This window comes from Felis catus, chromosome C1 (assembly GCF_018350175.1).
Source record: "Felis catus isolate Fca126 chromosome C1, F.catus_Fca126_mat1.0, whole genome shotgun sequence".
Classification (NCBI taxonomy): domain Eukaryota; kingdom Metazoa; phylum Chordata; class Mammalia; order Carnivora; family Felidae; genus Felis; species Felis catus.
Window position 1 is genome coordinate 95,183,813 of NC_058375.1, and position 20,893 is coordinate 95,204,705.

Here is a 20,893-nt window from a genome sequence, read left to right on the forward strand (position 1 = left end):
TTCCTTCCTTCCTCCCTCCCTCTTTTCTTTTCCTTTCAAAAAAATTTTTTAATGTTTATTTATTTTTGAGAGACAGAGAGAGACAGAGCACAAGTGGGGGAGGGGCCGAGAGAGAGGGAGACACAGAATCCGAACTGGGCTCCAGGCTGTCAGCACAGAGCCCAATGTGGGACTCGAACTTGTGAACCACAAGATCATGACCTGAACTGAAGTCGGACTCTTAAGCAACTGAGTCACCCAGGCGCCCCTCCTGGGCATGAAGCCCAGGGCCCAACACAGGGCTTCAACTCGCGACCCTGAGATCAAGACCTGAGCTGAGATAAACACTCAGATGTTTATCCAAGCCCCCCAGGCACCCCTTAGCGTCTCTTTCTTTTCTTTCCTTCTCTGTTTAACAAAACGAGTAAACATTTCATGGTTGAGACTCTATTCAGCTTTTGCTCCCGTTCAGCTTTTGCCCCAAAAGCTGTCTTTGCTTTTTTCAGACGAGCTTCATTTCACGCTCATTTTGGAAATGCAGATGTTTATTTGCTCCTGGGCCACTTCTTCCTTGCCTCTCTACTCAAACTTCAAGAGCACAAAGGAAAAGATTGCAACGATCGTTTGTAATCGGCCGTCCCAAACCTCTGATGTAAGTAAGAGAGGGCAAAGCAGGCTAGAGAGTAGGCCTCGGCTGCTCTGCTCACAAGAGCCGTGTGAAAAGGAGGAAGTGGGAAGAGGCCCGGTGGCTGTGGTGCAGACCATCAGCAAAGTCAGCACCTACAGACTGATGAAGACAGCAGAGGAACCTGCGCCTGGTGCCCCACAGTGAAACTGCCTATCAGTCGGTATCAGGGGCTGTCGAGCCCAATTCCTGCACACCGTCTGCACTCCTCGCTGCTGTCAGCGACACAGACATCCTTTGAAGCCCGGAGGCTGCTTCCCGTGGGCCTAAAGTCTCTGCCTCATGCTCTTGTCCACGTTCTCCCTCGGCACCGGGCTTGAATCCAGATTCTTCTTGGAGGTCCCTGCTCCATGCGGGTGCTTCTCGAAATCAATTCCCAGTGGCCAGAGTGGCCAAGGTTTAAAATGAAAAGCAAATGAAAGCAAAATCATCAAAACAAATACAAATGGGTCCCCACTCCTGACATAATTTTGATTTCTGGATGTGTTGACAATGCTACAGTTCCTACCTACTTCCCATCTTGCGCTGACGCTTGCTGCCTCTGGCCCTTTTCCTTCTTCCTCCTTTTGGGCCAAGCCATTGACAACCATTCCACAAAATGGTTGAGCAGTGAAGTCGCTGTCTTATATAAACTTATCCTTAAATCAAGTGTAGTTAAAACGACCTTGGGCCCTTTATCAAAAGGGGTCAGCAATGTGCTTTGAAACATCCAGGCCTGTCACCTCTCTGAACAGACCTAGGGTCATTTTCTGACTCATCGACCTCTCTGACTCTGGTTTTCATGCTGTTAGGCTACCTTGGGGTTAGTTGTGAGACAAAGAGCTACTGACAGAGGTTCGAGTTAGTAGCAATAATACTCCGTTTAACCTCAGACGGACGGCTGACGTGGTTTCTTACCTGCCAGAAATCAGCAAACGTGGGAGTGGAGTGATTTCCAAGACTCAAGATTTGCTGAGTGGTCCTCAGAGCTAACAGCTAACAGAGGAAGGGGACACCCAAAATAAGCCTATCCAGTGAAGTGTTGGGCACAGTTGGCCTACTAAGGATGGTGGTTTGCACATCTTTGTATTTTTGCCATCATTTGGACAGGATAAACATCCCCAAGGGTCCGTTTACCCCAAATGGCCACCACTTACCAATGCAAAAACAAACACACTTAAGTTTGTTTATTGAGAAGAAAACCAAAGCTTTGAGAGAGGATAGGGACAACGTTCTGGGATCCCCAGGACCTAATGGCTTCAAAATATAATTATCGAGGTCACCGATTATTCTGAGGGCTAATCATACATGATTCTCCCTCCTTTCAGTCTTGGAACTGTCTGTCTCAGAGGGCAACTCTCTGTCTCAGAGTATAGCCAGGTAACAGATTTGATGGGTCGATCAAATTCTCAATTTTTACAAAACATGGAGGGAGGAGGAGAAGAGGAATAGGAGCCCGAGCCTCACCAATGCTGAGAATTAATTAACCGATTCGTTCATTGGTGTGTTTTAAAGATGTTTCCCTCTAAAATTCAGTGGGGGGGGGGGGGAGGGGGAAGGCAGGTCCAAAGAGGTCACCAAGATGGCCAGAAACCCAAATACTGTTACAGGCAAAGGTCTCAGTACAAGAGCAAAGAAAATCAGGCAGTAGGATTGGACTGTGTGTTTCTGAGGTCATGTCAGCAGTCTCCTGGGCCACAGCTTTTGCTTGCTCAGAATGCAATTTGTTCAGGCAGTGCAGCTGGGGGCAGCAGGGCTAAAACATTGGCTGGCGAGAGAAAATCAAAACAATCCCCATTAAGTTCCCATTATCTTAAAAATTAGAAACCCTAATGAGAGGCTTCCAGAGCAAGCAGAGCAGCAGGGGGGCACCTCTGATGACCGCTGTCCTCTGTGAGGATGTCACTGTCACCGTGGGCAGGCTGAGTGCCTGAGTGCCTGGGAGCAGTTTCCCTGGAAGCAGCCAAGACGGATTGGGCACCCCCAGGACTCAGATGTCATGAAAAGACAAGAGAAGCAGCCCAGAAGCGAGGCCAGCACTCTGAAGGAGAGACCCGTGGCCTGAGGCGTGATTGTCTTTAACCCTGAATTTGGTCAACTTGTTCCTCAGACACGGAACATATTTAACTTGGAAGGTCCCAGATTCTAAGTGTGGTGCCCTCTAAAGGCAGGCGAAATGCCCCGTGGAGGTTCTTAACCTGTGATCTCATCAGGTTTCAGGTAGAGGAGCCTCTGATAAGAAGGTAGCTGGGATGCCTACTCCCCTGGCAGTGAGCAACTGGGGACACACTCTGCTTATAGGCCTGGCCAATGGCCTCCAGTGTTTTCTGTCTAAAGGCTACATCTCCTCACCAGCTCTGCAACACATCTTGACGCCACGCGGTCCAGTAGTACCACATCATCTGGTGGCACTGGGCCAGGAGCGTGCCCAGATCGCTTAGCACCATACAGGGAGTCTACAGGGCCCGCGGGCTCCCTCCCCCACACTCCTACTGGAGCACAGGAGATTATCAGGCGGCGAGTCACGGTGTTGTTATTATTACCCTGATGTGTAATAAATCTACATGGTGCAATAAATTAAGGCAAGGCTCTGTTCTCACTTTACATACTGCCAATAGTTTTATTGTAACAGCTTGAAGATGTGAGTTTTCCTTTTTAGGCAGAGCAGAGGAAGCTGTGAAATCTGAAGAGAGAACAAAAGGAGATGAATGTAGTTTGCAAAGACAGGTATTGTACCCCAGCCGGCTCATCAGGACATCCAACACCTAACATTTTTGTGCTGAATGGTATCGGGGAACTTGGAAGCCTTACAATGCCCCGAAGAATTCATTTGAATTCATTTTCATATCAATGTATCTGCATTCTGCAGCGCTGACTTCTCTAACAAGACTTACAGCACTTTCTTTCAGCGGTGAACCTGAGCTGATTATAAGATCACAAATTGGTTCTGGAACTCATTAAAATCAGCAAATGAACATTAGCGAGATAGCTGCATGGGCTGAAATTGTGATAATCTGTTCACTTTGGCAATGACAGCTCAGGGGATGAAGAGAGGGGCGGTGAGACCCTACGACTCCCCTCCCCCACTCCCCCTCTCCCCCAGGAAGATTATGATTCATTTCAGACCCCTGGCCAGAGATGCACATGCTCTGGCTTTTCTTCCTTTACACCGAGCACCTCTGTTCTACAGGAGGCAAGGGAAGGCCTCGAGAAATGCTTCCCCTCTACCCTTTGCCAAGTTCAAAGCTCAGGCAAGGCCGTCAGCCACGTCCCCAGCATACCTGACACTTAACGAATTTTGTAGGCATCCTGTTCTTTGCTAGCAAATTGTCAGCTATGAGATTTCTTAACACACTGGTTCCACAGCCTTCCTTTTATCTTCTTCCTCTCAGGTCTCACTGTCTGTGCTTTATGTGTCATTGTATCCCCTGAAAGCTTAATAACATAGTTGATACTTAATATATAAATGTTTATGAACTGACTTTCAAAGTAGTCATCTAGCTCATTCTGCAACTTCCAGCATCGTGGCCCTACTTTGCCATCATGTATTGCCCTGCAAAGCCATGGACTCCTTACCACCTTCCAGTCCACAAACAACTACCTCCCTTGGTAATCCCCTTGACAAAACCCTAAGTTTACCCCCTCTCCTCCTTAGAAAAGCCCATACTCCTTCAGTCAGCAGCAAACGCGAAGACAGGAAATTTCACTCTCTGAGTTTGGATGTTCTCATGAATTCTATTTTTCTCTCCTAGGTTTTTCCCCTAAGACCTTCTACCTCTGGTTAATCTGCAAAAGCCTAATCAGTACACACTCTGGAAAAGCTGAGGTCATAATTTCTGAATCTGGTTTGCATTTGGGATTTGCTTCTGAAACTCAAAATTAATATTGTAAATTTACTGGAAGTGTGTTTTCTGCTTTCTGGCCTCAAACTAATATTTTTCACACACAAACATCAGTATCTGGCTCAACCTAGTTATTAAATGAAAAAGAAATTTCCAACTTCTTCCCTGACCTTTCCCTGTCTCACCACTGCCTGCCTCCAACACACACACACACACACACACACACACACACACACACGCACACAGAGTTACTGTCAATGGGAAAGATGCAGTCCTTGCTTGAATTCCCCTTAGGTTGTATCATTGTTTAGAAATTATTGGTTCTCATCCAGAAGCAGACATGGACAAAGCAAGGAGTTACTGTTTTAGCTCAGCCATATAAAGTAGCACAAACCCCAGGCTTCAGTCTTTCTGTGTTCAGTGTTCTGAACTTTCTGTCTTCTGGTGTTCAGTCTTCCTTCTAATGAATAAGCAGATTCATGTTAAGAATACTTACGGAGCACTTCTGTTATTCCTAGTACCGTATTGTCCATTACGTTATCTCATTTAACTTGATTCTTGCCTTTTAAGGTGTATTGATGTTTTCATTTTATAAATGAGGAAGCAAATGTTCAAAAGTACCAGGCGACTCGTGTTGAGTGGTAGAACCAGATTTTTGGATACTAGGTCTACTATTGTAGTAATATTTCTGCCTGTCTGATTCTCAACTTTGTGCTAACAGAATCCTGTTATATGCAAGAACCGTAACTCCATACGAAGTGGTTGCTCTTAAGCAACCTACAGAGCACAGAAATCCCCTTACAGCAAATACCTTTCTGACAAACCCCATACTAGAGCTGCATTGGCTCCTGAGTTTCACCTAGTAAACACTCAAGTAGTACTTTACGAAAGTTTCAACACATTTCTCAGAGGATATTTGGCCTTTAGGACACCTTTAAGATTGGGCTGATGTGTTAGGCCACCAGGGAAAAACAGGAAGCCTGATGATAAGATGCTGGTTGTGTGCTCCTTTATGCGATAGATAGCGGTCCTAAAAGTTATACTAATTTCGTTGGCTGTAAACAAAATTGAAAGTAACATGAAAATAGGAGAAAAAACCATCTCCACCTAGGTTTTTTTGTAAGAGGTACTTGGAATCATAATGTCAACTGAAGAAAACATTTGGAGGTAGTAAATAACCACTTATGCTTCCTACAAAAGTAGCTAGTATTTTTATCAGCATTCACTATGTGTCAGTTACCATTATGAATTTTTATGTATTATTTAATCTTCACAACAGTTCAATGAGGTAAATGCTGTTTTCGTTTTATACACAGAGAAACCGAGGCTCAGAGAGGTTAAGTAACATGACCAAGGTCACATAGCGGATGAGCGGCAGGACCAGATTTTGAACTTACACAGTATGGTTCCACAGCCTACATGTTTAATCACACTTTGAGTTGCAAGATAAAATACAGAATGTCCTGAATTTCAGATAAACAAACCCCAAATATTGCATGGAACACAGTTATACTAAAAACATGTTTGTTTATATGAAATTCAAATTTAACCGGACATCTTGCCTTTTCACTCGCTAAATCTAGCAAACCTAACCACACTATCCTGCTTTCTATAAATTCTGTATATATTCAGGTTGCCTCATTCAGTGGTTTACTTGTGCTTGAGTTTTATTACAGAATAAATAATGTTAACTCATATCCACAAAGCTAGGGCAAGCCCTCCTGGATTCCTTTTCCCTCCACTTACTGAAGGCTGGGGACCGTCTTTTCCTTGATAGCGCAGTTAAGTGCAAGCTTTTCTCTTCTGATAAGAAAAAACTTGGCTTACCGTTGGCGCATTCTGGCCTCCTGCCTACATTGGGCTTTCCCTTCAGTGGCCAGCAGTGTCCTCCCTGGTGCTCATCCGTATCCAATTTCCTTGCTGCAGAAATCCTTGATTCTTCCTAGGAGTTACAGTGCCTCATGGCTGAGTAGCTGCTTCCTTCTAGATGACGGTGTTCCCAGAAGGAAATGGAAAAGAATGAGCTGGCTACAACTTAGCAGGAAGGGACCCTGCAGATAAAGTCTGTGGCATAAAACATATAAGTAGGCAATACACACATCACCGAGCAAACAGCTCTTGCTTACCTGTGTGTGCACTCTCCACTAGGATGTACTTCATGCATTTCAGGACACGCACCTGCCTTCTTCTACCGCCCGAGCAACCTGTGCTGCAGAAATAGAAATTGCATCTAATGGCCACGTAGAAGACAAGTGTCCCATGGCACCTGGGTGGCTCAGTTGCTTAAGCATCTGACTCTTGGTTTCAGCTCAGGTCATGATCTCGTGGTTTCGTGAGTTTGAGCCCTGCGTCAGGCTCTGCACTGACAGTGCAAAGCCTGCTTGGGATTCTCTGTCTCCCTTTCTCTCTCTGCCCCTCCTCCACGCTTGCTGTCTCTGTCTCTCTCAAAATAAATAAACTTAAAAAAATTTTTTTAAAAAGACAAATGTCCCCCAATGTACTAAAAAGCAAATATAAAGGACCTTGGAATTAGCTGATGTTCATTATCTTTTAATAATGTGAATAATTGAAAAGCGACCATCTATTTACAAGCCTGGATAGTTACAGAATCACCTTCATAGTCAATATTTTTTAAATCTTTCAAGCAGCATGAATATTTATGAGCCCAGGATGAAATGATAGATAATATTTCTTATAACATAAAGCAGCATTTTGTCACTATGTGACAGGCTCTGTGAAAACCACTGTACATGTCTGACCACATAATTTTTACCAAAACCCTGTGAAATTCTGTACTTTTATTATACCACAGATAAGAACACTGAGGCTGCCAGAGGTTTAGCAACTTGCCCAAGTTTGCACAGTCGGTAAGTGGCAGAACCTGTGTTTAAACACAAGAAGTCTCACTCCAGAAACCATATATTTAATTCCTGAGCAATGATGCCTCCACAGCATAAGATCAGGAGATACAGCTTCTGTGGTGAAAAGCAGTTTTGTGTGTTTTGTTTTGTTATTTCAAATCTGTTGTTAACTCTTTTATTCCAAAGGCATGAAGTGTTCTCTTTCCAAAAAAGCAAAGGATATCCAGGAGGAGAAGAAGGTGGGTGACAAATAGCCAAACTGGTTAGGATTAAATAGACGATTAAATCCCTAGAAACATGCAATCTACTAAGACTAACTTATGAGGAAATAGGAAATCTGAACAGACCAACTACCAGTAAGCAGGTTGAATTGGTAATCAAAAACCTCCCAATGGACAAAAGTCCAGTACCAGATGGCTTCACTGGTGAATTCTACCAAACATTCAAAGAAGAATACCAATCCTTCTTAAACTCTTCCAAAAAAAAATAGAAGAGGGGAATACTTCCAAACTCATTTTCCAAGGCTGGCATTACCCTGATACCAAGACCAGACAAGGATGTCACAGGAAAAAAAATTACAGTCCAATATCCCTGATGGATACAGTAAAAATCCTTAACAAAATATTAGCAAACTGAATTCAACAATATATTAAAAGGATCATACACCGTAATCAAGTGGGATTTATTCCAGGGATGCAAGGATGGTTCAACATCTGCAAATCAGTTAATGTCATACACCACATGAACAAAATGAAGAATAAAAATCATATGATCATCTCAACAGATGCAGAAAAAGCCTTTGACAGTACTCGACATCCATTTATGAGAAAAACAAAGAGGGTATAGAGAGAACAGAGGGAACAGACCTTAACATAAAGCCTACATAGGACAACCCCAAAGCTAATATCATACTCAATAGTAAAAATCTGAAAGCTTTTCCTCGAAGATTAGGCATAAGAAAGAAAGAAAGAAAACGCATCCAAACTAAAAAGGAAGAAGTAAAACAGTCACTATTTGCAGATGACAAGATATTATATAAAAAAAACCCTAAAGACTCTATTGAAAAAGTATTAAATGAACTAGATAATACCGCAGGATACAAAATTGATGCACATGCACCAAAATTTCCACACTAACAATAAACCCTAAGAAAGAGAAATTAAGAAAACAATCCCATTTACAATTCCCCCCCCCCCATTAGGGAAAAACATAGAGTGGCAATAATTTTCTAAAATCTGACACCAAAAATAAGAGCAACAAAAGCAAAAATAAACAAGTGGGACTACATCAAACTAAAACAACTCTGCACAGAAAAGGAAACCATCAACAAAATAAGAAGGCAACCTACTTACTGGGAGAAAAGATTTGCAAGTCCTATATCTGAAAGAGGTTATTATCAAAAGTGTATAAAGAACTCAAATAATTCAATAGCCAAAAAAAAAAAGAAAAAAAAACCAAGCAAATAAACAAACCAAACAACCCCCCCAAAATGGACAGAAGATCCAAAGAAGGCATGCAGCTGGCCAACAGGTACATGAAAAAATGCTCCACATCACTCACCATCAGGGAAATACAGATCAGAACCACAATGAGATACCACCTCACACCTGTCAGAATAGCTAGTATAACAACAAACAACAGGTGTTGGGGAGGATATGGAGAAAAGGGAATCTTGTGCACTGTTGGTGAGAACGTAAATTGGTGCAACCACTATGGGAAACTGTATGAAGGTTCCTCAAAAAATGAAAAACAGAACTCCATATGATCCAGTAATTCCAATTCTGGGTATTTATCCAAAGACAACGAAAACCTAACTCAAAAGGATACCTGCACCCCCACGTCCATTGCAGCACTATTTATCATAGCCAAATAGGGAAACAACTTACATGTCCGTGGATGGATGAATGGATGAAGAAATAGATAGAGATATATACACACACATATACATGTAAAATAAGTCAGACAGAGAAACACAAATATCATAAAATGTCTCTTATATTTGGAATCTAAAAACCAAAACCAAACCAAAATAAACTCTAAGCTCATAGAAACAGAGAACAAATCGGTGATTGCCAGAGGATGGGAGGGGAGGAAAAATGGGTGAAGAGGGTCAAAAGGTTAAAAAAAAAAGTTGGATGCTTTATAACTAGTATCCAGCTCATACCACGTGACTCACCACACAAGGCAGTCGGGCAACACCTGAACTGGTTTCTGCCCTGCTCAACTGGACAAGCCTACTGATTGCTTCTTGTATGTCACAGCGATGTCAAGTTGCCACAAAGGATTCTAAATGCTCACTCTCGTTTTCTGTCATCAAGGCCAACTGGTGCTAAGATCTGAATGCTTGTATCCACCCCCCCCCCCCCAATCTATATGTTGAAATCCTAACCCCCAAAGATGATGGTGTTAGGAGGTGGGGACTTGGAAGGTGCTTAGGTCATAAGAGTGGAATTTCATGAATGGTACTAGTGCCCTTGTAAAAAAAGGTTCCAGAGAGATCCCTAGTCCCATCCACCAGGTGAGGACACAGCAAGAAGGCACCGCTATAAACCAGAAAGCAGGCTCTAACCAGAACGTGACCTTGCTGACACTTTGATCTCGGACTTACAGCCTCCAGAACTTGAGAAATAAATTTGTTGCTTATAAGCTATCCAGTCTGTGGTATTTTGTTGCAACAGCCCAAAATGGGCTAAGGCACCTGGCAATAAAAAAATTCATGGACCAGTACCAGTCTTTGAACCATACTTTGAATAGCACTAATATAGAAAAGATCAGCTTAGCATGTAATTAATTAAATATTAAAATATGCTAATGAATTAGATGGTTGGCTTATATTCTCTCCCCAGCCCTCTCTCCACAACACACACACACACACACACACACACACACACACACACATTTATTGAGAACCCACAATATGCCTGGTACATTTTGGGCTCTGAGAATATAGTAATGAACAAAACGGATCAAGTCTGCACCCTCAGGGAACTTATATTCTAATTCAACCAATGTTTTGACACCCAAAGATCTGGGTTCCAGTTTGAGAGCTTGCCAATAAATAGCTCGGCTTCTGTGCAGTTCATTCAATCCCTTTGAGCAAGTTTTCCCCTCTGCAAAATGAGACTTAAACCTACTTTAATGATATTTGTTTGTAGGATTAAGTTAGGCACTGTGGAGTCATTTTGAAAACTGTAAAATGGTATACCAATGCCCGGTCACTTATATCTGTAGCAACAAGCATAAAGTAGCAAGCACTCAGTTAAAACTTGTTGAATAAATGTGTGTAAGGTCCTATATGTGTGAGGTATGTTTTTTTGTGTAAAATATGTCTGCTTTTCAAATCCTTTAAACCACCGCACCAACAAGAAAAGCGTATTAGGTATTGTAGGATTTAGCATATGTAATTCTGTTGGGTTACAGGTTCCCAGGAATCCCGGTCTAAAAATACATTTTCTAAACATATATTGGATGGAAGCCTCTTCTTACTGATTTGTATCACAATCTGAATGCTTCTTAAAGACGTCTTCCATAAATTGACCCTAGGAGTTGCTAACTATGCTGGCCCTGCCAGTTCTAAGCATGCTGACGACGCTCCCTAGGATTACAAAATAGAACTGAGTTGTAAAAGCACCCTAAGTTTGGAAAGCACTTGGAAGAAATTCTCAGCAAACGGTAGCATGAAAACAAACACAGTCCACTTCTCTTCAAAAGTTTGAATCTCATGTTAGGAAATGTCATGGTTATGTGTTTGCTTTTGTTTTAATTTTAAGGTCAGTTCATTGAGTCCAATGATGAAAGCTATCAAAAGAATATTCTCCTGAAAATTATCTTTTCCTAGAAAAACAGAAAGGCAAATCAACACCCTGTCAGCACAGCATAGACACAGATGTTGTGGCAGTCAAGTTCAGCAGACAGAAGAGTCCATTTGCCGGTCAAGGTAGGGGGTTGTAGGTAAGACTGTCCTCACCACTCAGTCCCAAGTCATCCAACTCCTGGGACAAAGACTCATCTACCTCCACGTTGTTCCCAGAATGCTCTAGAAACTGGCTACCAGATGTGTCATGACTATGATCTATTTCAAATACCTGTTTCTCAGGTTTTTTCCTGCTTGTTCTTCTTCTTTCATTCATTTCTTCTTAATTTCCCAGAGTTCTGCCCCAAACCTGGCGTTCTGACCTAATAAATTCTCAATTGTAACAGAAGTGCCATGTGATTGTGGGTTTTTTTGGTTTCTTCTGCTTCTTTTCCGTTTTGTTTCTCCGAGGGTATAACAACATTCTCTCTGGGGGTTAGTGATAGTACTCGCAGTCAGGGAGAGGCATAAATTCGCTTCACCTTCCATGAAATCGTGTAATTCAATGCAGTGGCTAGTTGAGGATTACCTCATACATATAAGGTGCAAGACTGACAAGGGGACACGAACGTGATTAAAACACAGTGATCGGCAAGGAGGGAAATGTAGTGACGGGAATAAAATGAAAACACAATACATACGACAAGGCAGCTTGCAGGTGCCACAGGTGAGGTGAACACAGAAACTGTGGGATTTCAGAGGAGAGGAGAAATCAGAAAAGGTTCCAGGTAGCTGCTGCAATTTGAGACAGGCCTCCAAGGATTTCAACAGATGTGGGGGATGGAAGAGGGAATGGGGGGCACTATTCCAGGCGGAGACAGTTTAAGCAAACAGGTTGGCTCCTCTGTAAAAAGTTGGTAGGTGGGGCGCCTGGGTGGCGCAGTCGGTTAAGCGTCCGACTTCAGCCAGGTCACGATCTCGCGGTCTGTGAGTTCGAGCCCCGCGTCAGGCTCTGGGCTGATGGCTCGGAGCCTGGAGCCTGTTTCTGATTCTGTGTCTCCCTCTTTCTCTGCCCCTCCCCCGTTCATGCTCTGTCTCTCTCTGTCCCAAAAATAAATAAAAAACGTTGAAAAAAAATTAAAAAAAAAAAGTTGGGAGGAATTACACCCAGTGGTTCCATTTTGCTTGAGGAACAGCTCTTTCTAAATAAGGGCGCCGTGCAAGGGAAGGCTGGAAAAGTGGGATGGACGCACATCACGGGGCAAATGCCAGTTTGAAATTGACAGAGAAATAGCAATCATTTTAAAAATAGGGTGGGGTCACAATGTGGCCACCGTTTAGAGAGGTGGCTCTGGCAAGAACACATGACAGATGGCAGGGGAAGTAACTAAGCAGGAGACCAAAGAGGAGACTACGGGAAAAGTCTGGACTAGAGGTAGTCAGGCATGGCAGCAGAGGTGGAGAGAAGCAGAAGAGACACTGTGGGGCGCCTGGGTGGCTCAGTCAGTTAAGCACTCAACTTGGGCTCAGGTCATGATCCCACAGTTTGTGAGTTCGAGCCCTGCGTCAGGCTCTGTGCTGACAGCTCAGAGCCTGGAGCCTGCTTCGGATTCTGTGTCGCCCTTTCTCTCTGTGTCTCCCCCACCCCCACCGTTCATGCTCTGTCTCTCTCTCTCAAAAATAAATAAACATTAAAAAACAATTTAAAAAATAAAAAGGAGAGACATTGTGTAGGAAGGACCTCTACCCATCTGTCCAATACAGTATCCCCCAGGTATATGTGCCTCGTTAAGCCTAATTTAAATCCGTTAAAGTTAAATAAGATTTAAAATCCAATTCCTCAGTCATGTTAGCCACATCTCAAGTGCTCGATAGCCACATTGGCTGCTGTACCAGACTATGTAGATAAAGAACATGGCATAATGTTCTATTGGACGGCACAGATTGCTACACTTTGGGGACTAACTGGACACAGGGATGGGGAAGATTAAAGGCAGCTGAGGCTTGGCAGTTGAGTAACTGAAAAAGATAGTGTCATAAGCAGAAAAGGGATATCAGGAGGAAAGATGTCACTTGGTTTCTGTCAAACACCAGGCAGAATAAAATGTCTACACGAATGCGTGGGTGTCCTCGGTGGAAAAAAAAGGCAAGTAAAGCAAAGCACCCAGTCGGCTCCCCAAAGGCTTGTAAAGGGACCTGGCAGAATCCAGGTGGCTTATTCCCTGCTGTGCTCAGTTTCTCCCCAGCTCGTGCAGCTCCCTCAACCTGCTCCCAACCAGTGGCTCAAGTGTGCTGCCACAGGGCAAGAGCCCGAGGGCCTTGCTGGTTCTTAGGTTCCAAGGCTCCTCCCTGAACCCATTTTTTCTCATAGATACCTTCACTTCCTCTTTCCCAACCCCCTCACTCACCCTTCCCCATGCTTGATCCTTGGAAAGTCCCCTTTCCCCACTTATTTCACTGCTTCCTCTTGAACTCTTCTTTCTCACAGGGACCACCAAACCCTTGACCCCACTGTTTTATTATTTGCCTCTCTTCCCTCCCAGCGTAGGTCCCAAGGGGCTATCACTACAACCACTCCCTGGTGTATACTCCCTCACCTTCTCATTGACTTTCATCAGCAAACCCAGCCCTGGTCAAATCCAACTCTCCTTCAATCCCTCAAGCAATGGAATGTGGCTGGAGAGAACCATACAACTTTGCCTAATGGTCTCGCTTTGAATATAGGACCACCAGCTCAAGAGGGTCCTCCTCAGTGTTGTCTATACCACACTTCTCTAATAACTCTTCAATGCTTCAAGAGAATTCTTGCTCACCTTCTTTTAGCTCCTTAAATAGCCAATAGCCCCTCCCATTCACAGTTTTTATTGCATAGAGTAAAGGAAAGCATATAGCCCAGATCTATCTCATCAGATCCAGTGAGGTAGCTAGCACATACAGTACTCAGTGTAAACTGGGAAAATATACACACTGTGTGTGTGTGTGTGTGTGTGTGTGTGTGTGTGTGTGTGTAGGAGGGTGGGTCAAATTGCTAGAAGGCACCACCCCCTCCAGCTGGAGTAATTAGAAGAGGTGCCCCTCCCCACCCCTGCTTCCTCCAGATTGGTATGGCCTCATAGCTGCTTGGTTGGCAGTACAGGGGCTGCGTGTTAGCTTCCACCTGTCCCCTTCTGCTCTGCAGTGGCCTAAGCATGCCATCACCAAATGGACTACTTAACCTACCTGCATTTGCACCCACAGACTGCCTTCTCTCCAAAAATAGTGTGTGAACATACAGTCCTTATTCCTACCCGAGGCCATTCCCTTCACTAGGACATCATTGCTTCTCTTCTTGAGGACAATCTTTCTCCACTTGTCTCCTATCTTCTGTGCTATCATATTTATCTCTCTAAAGGATCGTTCCTCCCATCTTAAAATACTCTCCCTTGATCCCAAATACCCCTGGGGTACTGCCCTTTTCTCAGTTGCCCTTGACAGCAAAGCTCTTCAAGAGCTGTTTAGACTTGCTATACACACTCTCTCTTCCTCACTTCTCATTCTCTTGTTCACACACCCTAATCAGACTTTCTCCCCTGTGAACCATTGAAACTGCTTTCATCAAGGACATTAGTAACCCTCATCCGGCCAAATCCAGTGTTCAAACTCTGTCCTCAGCTTATTTATTTCAGCAGTATTTGATAAGAGTGATGACTCTCACCTTCCAGAAACAATTCTCTTATCTTCCATCACTCACCCTTTCCTGGTATTCCTCTGATCTGACTGGTAGCCCTTCCTTCTTTTCTACTTAATCTCCAAGTGTTGGATTCCTCTTAGTCCTCTCCTCCAGTACTCTCCCTCCCTGAGTGCTTTTATGTAGACTTAAGGCTTAAAAAGCATCTATGCTGATGAATCCCAAATATATATCCAATTGTTGTACTCAATATTCCATGTGGGTGCGTAACAAGCACTTTATGTAACATGTACAAAACAGAACTCCTGATTTCCCCCATCCCCAAATTTCTCCTGTTGAGTCTTCCCCATCTTATTAAATGGCACCACCATTAACCCATCCTTCAGGCCTTGAACCTAGGAATCATCCATGATGTTTGTTCCTTCACACACTCTCTGCCAAATCCACTCCAAAATATATCTGAAAAGCCTTCTCACCGTTTCTCTGCTGCCATACAAGTTACCTACCACCACCAACATCCTTAGGGGTCTTCCTGCAGACATTTGTGCTTCCCTATTGTGTATTTTACACACATTAGCAAGAATAACTTTAAAAACACTTTTTTAAGGTTATTTATTTGAGAGAGAGCTCCAGTCCTTGTGAGTGGGGGAAGGGCAGAGAAAGAGAGAATCCTAAGTAGGCTCCACGCCGTCAGTGAAGAGCCCAACTTGGGGCTCGATCTTAACAACCGGGAGATCATGAGCTGAGCCAAGATCAACAGTGGGATGCTTAACCGACTGAGCCACCCAGGTGCCCGAAGAATACTTTTTTTAAAAAAAATTTTTTTAACGTTTATTTCTTTTTGAGACAGAGAGAGACAGAGCATGAACAGGGGAGGGGCAGAGAGAGAGGGAGACACAGAATCTGAAACAGGCTCCAGGCTCTGAGCTGTCGGCACAGAGCCCGACACGGGCTCGAACTCACCGACCGTGAGATCATGACCTGAGCCAAAGTCGGACGCTTAACCCACCGAGCCACCCAGGCGCCCCAAGAATACTTTTTAAAACGTGAATCAGATGTCATTCCTCTGCTCATCCTCCCATGGTTTTCATTTGCTCTTATAACAACTCACAAGGCTCCATAGGATCTGGTCCTTCTATACCTCTCTCAACTTAACTATTGCTACTCTCTGGCCAGCTGGTTCCATTCAGCCACACTGGCCTTTTGCTGTTCCTGTAACCTACCAGGTGTATTCCCAACTCTGAGTTTATGGCTGATTGTCTTTCAGCCTGAAAAGGCTGTTTCCCTCACACCTCCACACTCATTTGCTAGGCTCATTCCTTCATATCCTATGTATATGATAGGTGCTCAAAGGTCTCCTCTGTGGGGCAATATCTGGCCAGCAATAAAGTCATTCCATTCCTGGTTTTATTTGTCTTCACACTACATAATACGGATTGAAATTTTTGTTTAGTTTTTTGTCTGTCTCCGCTCTCCCAACCCAGTAGAATCAAGCTTCACAAGGGCCTTTGCTTGCCTAGGGCATTATCCCTTGCGCCTAGACAGTGCCTGGCACTTACTAGGTGCTCAGTTAGTACTTGTTGAATGGTTGCATTCCCTTCCAAGTTCTATTCCTCCTGAATCGTCGGACCCTCCTTCGTTTTGTTTCCCGCCTTTCGCAACCTCCTACTCAGCTCTTCACAATACCCCAACACCTCGCTCCTCCCCATGATCCTCAGCTCTCACCACGCTCCTCTGCGCGGCTCCTTTAAGCGGACTCCGGAAAGCCGTGGGGAAGGCGGGGCCAAAGTCTAGCTGACGGCGGCTCAGAGGGGCGGGGTGGAACTGGGGGCGGGGCCAACGTGCTGCGTGCGTGCGCGTTCTGGAGGCGCCGCCGCCGCCGCCGCCGCCGCTCTCGAGGCCGCTGCCGCCGCTGCCGCCGTCGCCGCGCAGAGCCGGAGCAGGAGCCACGGCCGAGAAGAGGGAGGAGGTGGAGGAGGAGGTGGAGGAGGCGCCGGACCGGGGGGGGTGAGTGAGGGGCGGGGAGCCCAGCCGGCCCCAGAGGGAGCGGGGGGCGCGGGTCGGCCGAGCCTAGGCTGAGGTGGCTCATGTCGCCGGTCAGTCCCCTGGCTCCCCCTTCCTCCTCCGCGTTCCCTCGGTGTCCGGGGCGGCGGCCCGGGGGCCTGGCCGGCGGGAGGGGCCGGGACTCCGGGAGGCCCTGCCGCCGCCGCCGGGGCCAGAGCCAACCACGCCCGCGGACCGAGCCGGTCGACTGTGGCGGGGCCTGCGGGAGACGGACGGGAGGGGCCCGGGCCGGGTGTGGGAGAGAAAGAGGACATTGTGTCCCCCACCCTCCAACTCCCCGAGGTGTCATGGCACAAGCCCGTTTCCCTCGCCATCTCCTCGGACACAGTGCCCTCGCCACTCACTGCCCGAGAGATGCAGAAGCTTGGACATCGCTACCTTTTCCCTCTTCGTGCATGTCCCCAGACTAGGGTCAGACCTTCCCTCCAACCCAGCTCTCCCCTTGGGGGGCACGCGAAGAGGGGGCTGGAGGGTTAGGTGAATTTTCTGTCCTCCCTCCTCTGCTAGAGAGGTGCGGAGAGTAGGCGGGAGCGTTGCCCTCCCTGTGTTCACTTCTGGCAGGGTCGGGGTCTCCCTTTCCTTCCTTGCCCCCTGCCCCCCACCACCCGTGCCGAGGGCTGACATCTCTACGCCCCCCTCCACCTCCCTGCCCCTTTCCCGCCCTCTTTCCCCCACGTCTTCCGTAGCTCTGCCATGTGTTCGCCTTTTCGGCGTTGCCCTTCTTGGGTCTCGGCTTCATCCCTGAATTTTGTGAGGGAAGGGGTCACCGTGTGATTCTCGTCTTCCTTCAGACTGGGGCCGGCAGGAGTGTCACTTGTCCCCCTCAGGAAGTTAAGGACAGTGTCTTGAGCCGAACTGTGTAACTTACTGCTAAAGGGAGAAGGTGAGGGGGAAGATTCTTGCGCCCGAGAACTGGGATCTCCTCGCAGGGCGAAGCACCGAGAGTTTGGGGGACCTTTTGACCTCCTGTTGGAAAAAAGAACTATGACTGAGTTATGTATTCCTTTTTGGGAGGGAAGATGGTGTTGTCACTGCTTTGAAGGGAGGAGAGTATAAGAAACAAGGGGATACCAGGGTAGGAGGGTAAGGGGCCAGGGCCTTACAGGTGGCCACAGTTTTCTGCTTCCTGGATGTGGGATGATGATTCTTTCCGTTTTCATCACAGTCAGGAGTGAGGTATCAGCTCTTGGTTTCACGGTGGGGCTCCTACCTTCAGAAGCATGCTGTAGGGCAGTCTCAGAAGGGATGCTGCTGGAAACAGGATTTGGAAACTTTTCTTCTGGTTTCCTGTCTGTGTGGGGGCGGGCATGTGTACGTGTACTTTTTCTTTTCTTTTCGTGCAATTGATATCTGCAGTATTTTGACATCATAATCACTAAATCAGGCCCGGAGCCCCTTTCTTTCTGTCTTTATCAGGATTTCTTACAACACTTTCTGTTTTGACATTATATTTGCATCGGCTGAAGCTGTTTTTTAGCCTGGCGTTTCACTGAATCCTGTCTGCTTGGTATTTTGAATTCTGCACTGCAAAATATGATTAGGTGCGAGGTATTGAGGATCACACGGTGCCTGGCACAAGGGAGGCACTCAGTAGTTTGTGGATGAATTGAATGATTACAAAGATGTGTCTAGGTGTTATCCATATTCTGTCCTTTTGAGAGATGGCTTGTATTAGAATATTGCATTTTACTTCCGATATAAAATAGTAGTTCTTAACCTTTTCTAGGCCACTGACACCTTTGAGACTATGATGAAATATATAGACTCTTTCCCCAGGAAAAAAAAAAAAAAGTACTAGACCAGTTTCAGGGACACTCTGAAGCCAAACATAGATACCTGTCTCAAAAGTAAACTGGAATCCTGAGTATTATTCAGTTCCATGTTAAAACTGTTTAAAACTGTTCACTTTCTGTGTGGCCTCAAGAATGACAGTGTTGACACTTACAGACTAAACTTTGGGTCTTTAGGAACAAGATTTTGGAGTAATTGTTATTACAATTTTAGGAGGAAAAGTTGTCACTGATAACTAGTACTAGTCAGTTTTAAATCAATACACTAGTGGCTTCCAAAGAAATAAGATTGTTATAGAGACTTTTGGCAGCCTAAAATCATAATCACAACTGACATAATTCTTATTGTATAAACTGCTTAATAATATGATCAGCATGTGAGCATTTTCACAAATCAAACTATTCATTTTTCCTGTTCTCCTCCAATCATATTTATATGCATGGTTTTTCATGTAGTTAAAAATTATTGTATCAACATTTAATATTAATTCAACAAATGCTTTTTGAACGCCTATTGTGTGAATAAAATCGAGTTCTTGTTGTCGTAGAGCTATAGTCTAATCAGGAGAGATGGGCCGTAACCAAACAAACACAGACCACGTTAGACGATAAGAGCTATGGAGAAGATGAAGTAGGGGAGGGGAAAGAGAGAAACAGTGGCAGGGAAGACATGCGACTGGAGCAGAGACCTGAAAGAAGCGAGTTACGTGTGCTGCCTTAGGGAAGAAGGTTATAGGCCGAGAGGACTACAAGCGCAAAGACCCCCTCAGTATATTTGGCCTTTTTGAGAACGGCTAGGGAGACAATGAGCAGGAGGGAGTGAGAGTTTAGGTTAGAGAAGTAACTGAGCATTATAGGTCATTGTAAGAACTTTGGATTTTACTTGGAGATGAGCAACCATCTATTGGAGGATTTTACGGAGAAGAGTTTCTGAGAATCGTTCTGTGTGGAAATCAGCTTGGCAGGGAGTTGAGGTGGGCAAGAGTGTGAGCAGGAAGACCAATTAGGAGGTTGATCTTTAGTTTAAACCTTTTTCGGAGGTTGCAAAGTAGTTCATCTACCCTTTGTTGGGCATTATAGGCAGTTTGTTTCCCCTAACTGAAATAACAATGAAATAAACACTTTTGTATATGCAACATTTTCTTTCTTTTGGAATATTTCTTTGGGATTAATTTCCGGAAGAAGGACTGCTGAATCAAAGTATATGAATTTACTTGTCTTCTTGATGTATCCGTGAATTCCTTCCAAGAATACGTTGTACTAATTAAAGTGATAGCCACAGTCATCAGTCTTAAGTATCAAAACAGTTGTCACTGGCATTGAGTATTATTATTTATTACTTAAAAAGTCATTTGAGTTATAAAAAAAATATCTTTTAGATTGTTAGGTTGAATTTCCCAATAGCTTGAATTTAGAGTTCATATGTTTGTTCACCTCTCTCTTCAACATTTAACAAGAGAGTGCTGATTGTTCGGGATATGGAGATGAATTAGACAGGGTCTTTGTCCTCAGGGAGTTTTACATTCTGTTGTAACTTAGATTCGAATCGTTAAATAACTTAAAATCTTGCTATCTTGCTAAAAGTTTACTATCATTTGTGAACTTTGTTATTATATGGCTGATAATCTTTTATATAAAATAGACTTTCCAGTGAAGCATCTAATTCTTCATATTGATAATTCCTTTTTTTTCTTACAAAGGGAGTTTTAATTTATTTTTAATGTTTACTTTGAAAGAGAGAGAGCATGAACGAATGGGGGAGAGGCACAGAGGAAGGGAGGGAGGGAGAGGAAGAAAGAGAGAATCCCAAGCAGGCCCCATGCTTTCAGCACAGCCCAATGCAGGGCTTGATCTCACAAACAAACTGTGAGATCATGACCTGAGCTGCAATCAGGAGTCAGATGCTTAACTGACCGAGCCATCCGGGTGCCCCTACAAAGGGATTTTTAAATGATATCTGCAATTTGTGTAATTTCTGTTTTGCATGTCTTTATAATCTTAAAACTGACAGCTCCATGTTTTGTTCTTTGCAATAAATTATGCAACTAGTACTTAGTTGAATTTTTAGATTGTTATAATTCTTTACGGTTACTCAGAACACAGAGACCATTGTTTCTGTTAAATAAGGTTAGCATTGCATCGTTGACATTTTTTTGAGTTTCAAAGGGAGAATGATACCAGTCTGTTTGGATAGAAATTATACCACTGTGAGGGCATTGCTCAGAGTTTCTAG

The 20,893-nt window shown here is 44.5% G+C and overlaps 1 long non-coding RNA gene across 4 annotated transcripts; it reads right to left on the bottom strand.

Annotated features, from left to right (window-relative positions):
- Positions 1-3,239: 3,239 nt before the first annotated feature.
- Positions 3,240-18,152, bottom strand: LOC102901955. 4 transcript variants are annotated; one of them, XR_002161175.3, is made up of 7 exons: positions 17,974-18,152; positions 17,739-17,836; positions 6,612-6,694; positions 6,313-6,468; positions 4,880-4,945; positions 3,925-4,078; positions 3,240-3,326 (listed from the first exon to the last, which is right to left on the bottom strand). It is a non-coding gene; the product is annotated as an uncharacterized LOC102901955 (long non-coding RNA). The 4 variants fall into 4 exon arrangements; XR_002161174.3 differs by having other exon boundaries at positions 17,739-18,152; XR_440972.4 differs by lacking the exons at positions 17,739-17,836; positions 17,974-18,152 and adding an exon at positions 16,532-17,121 and having other exon boundaries at positions 6,612-6,689.
- Between the last annotated feature and the right edge of the window lie 2,741 nt (positions 18,153-20,893).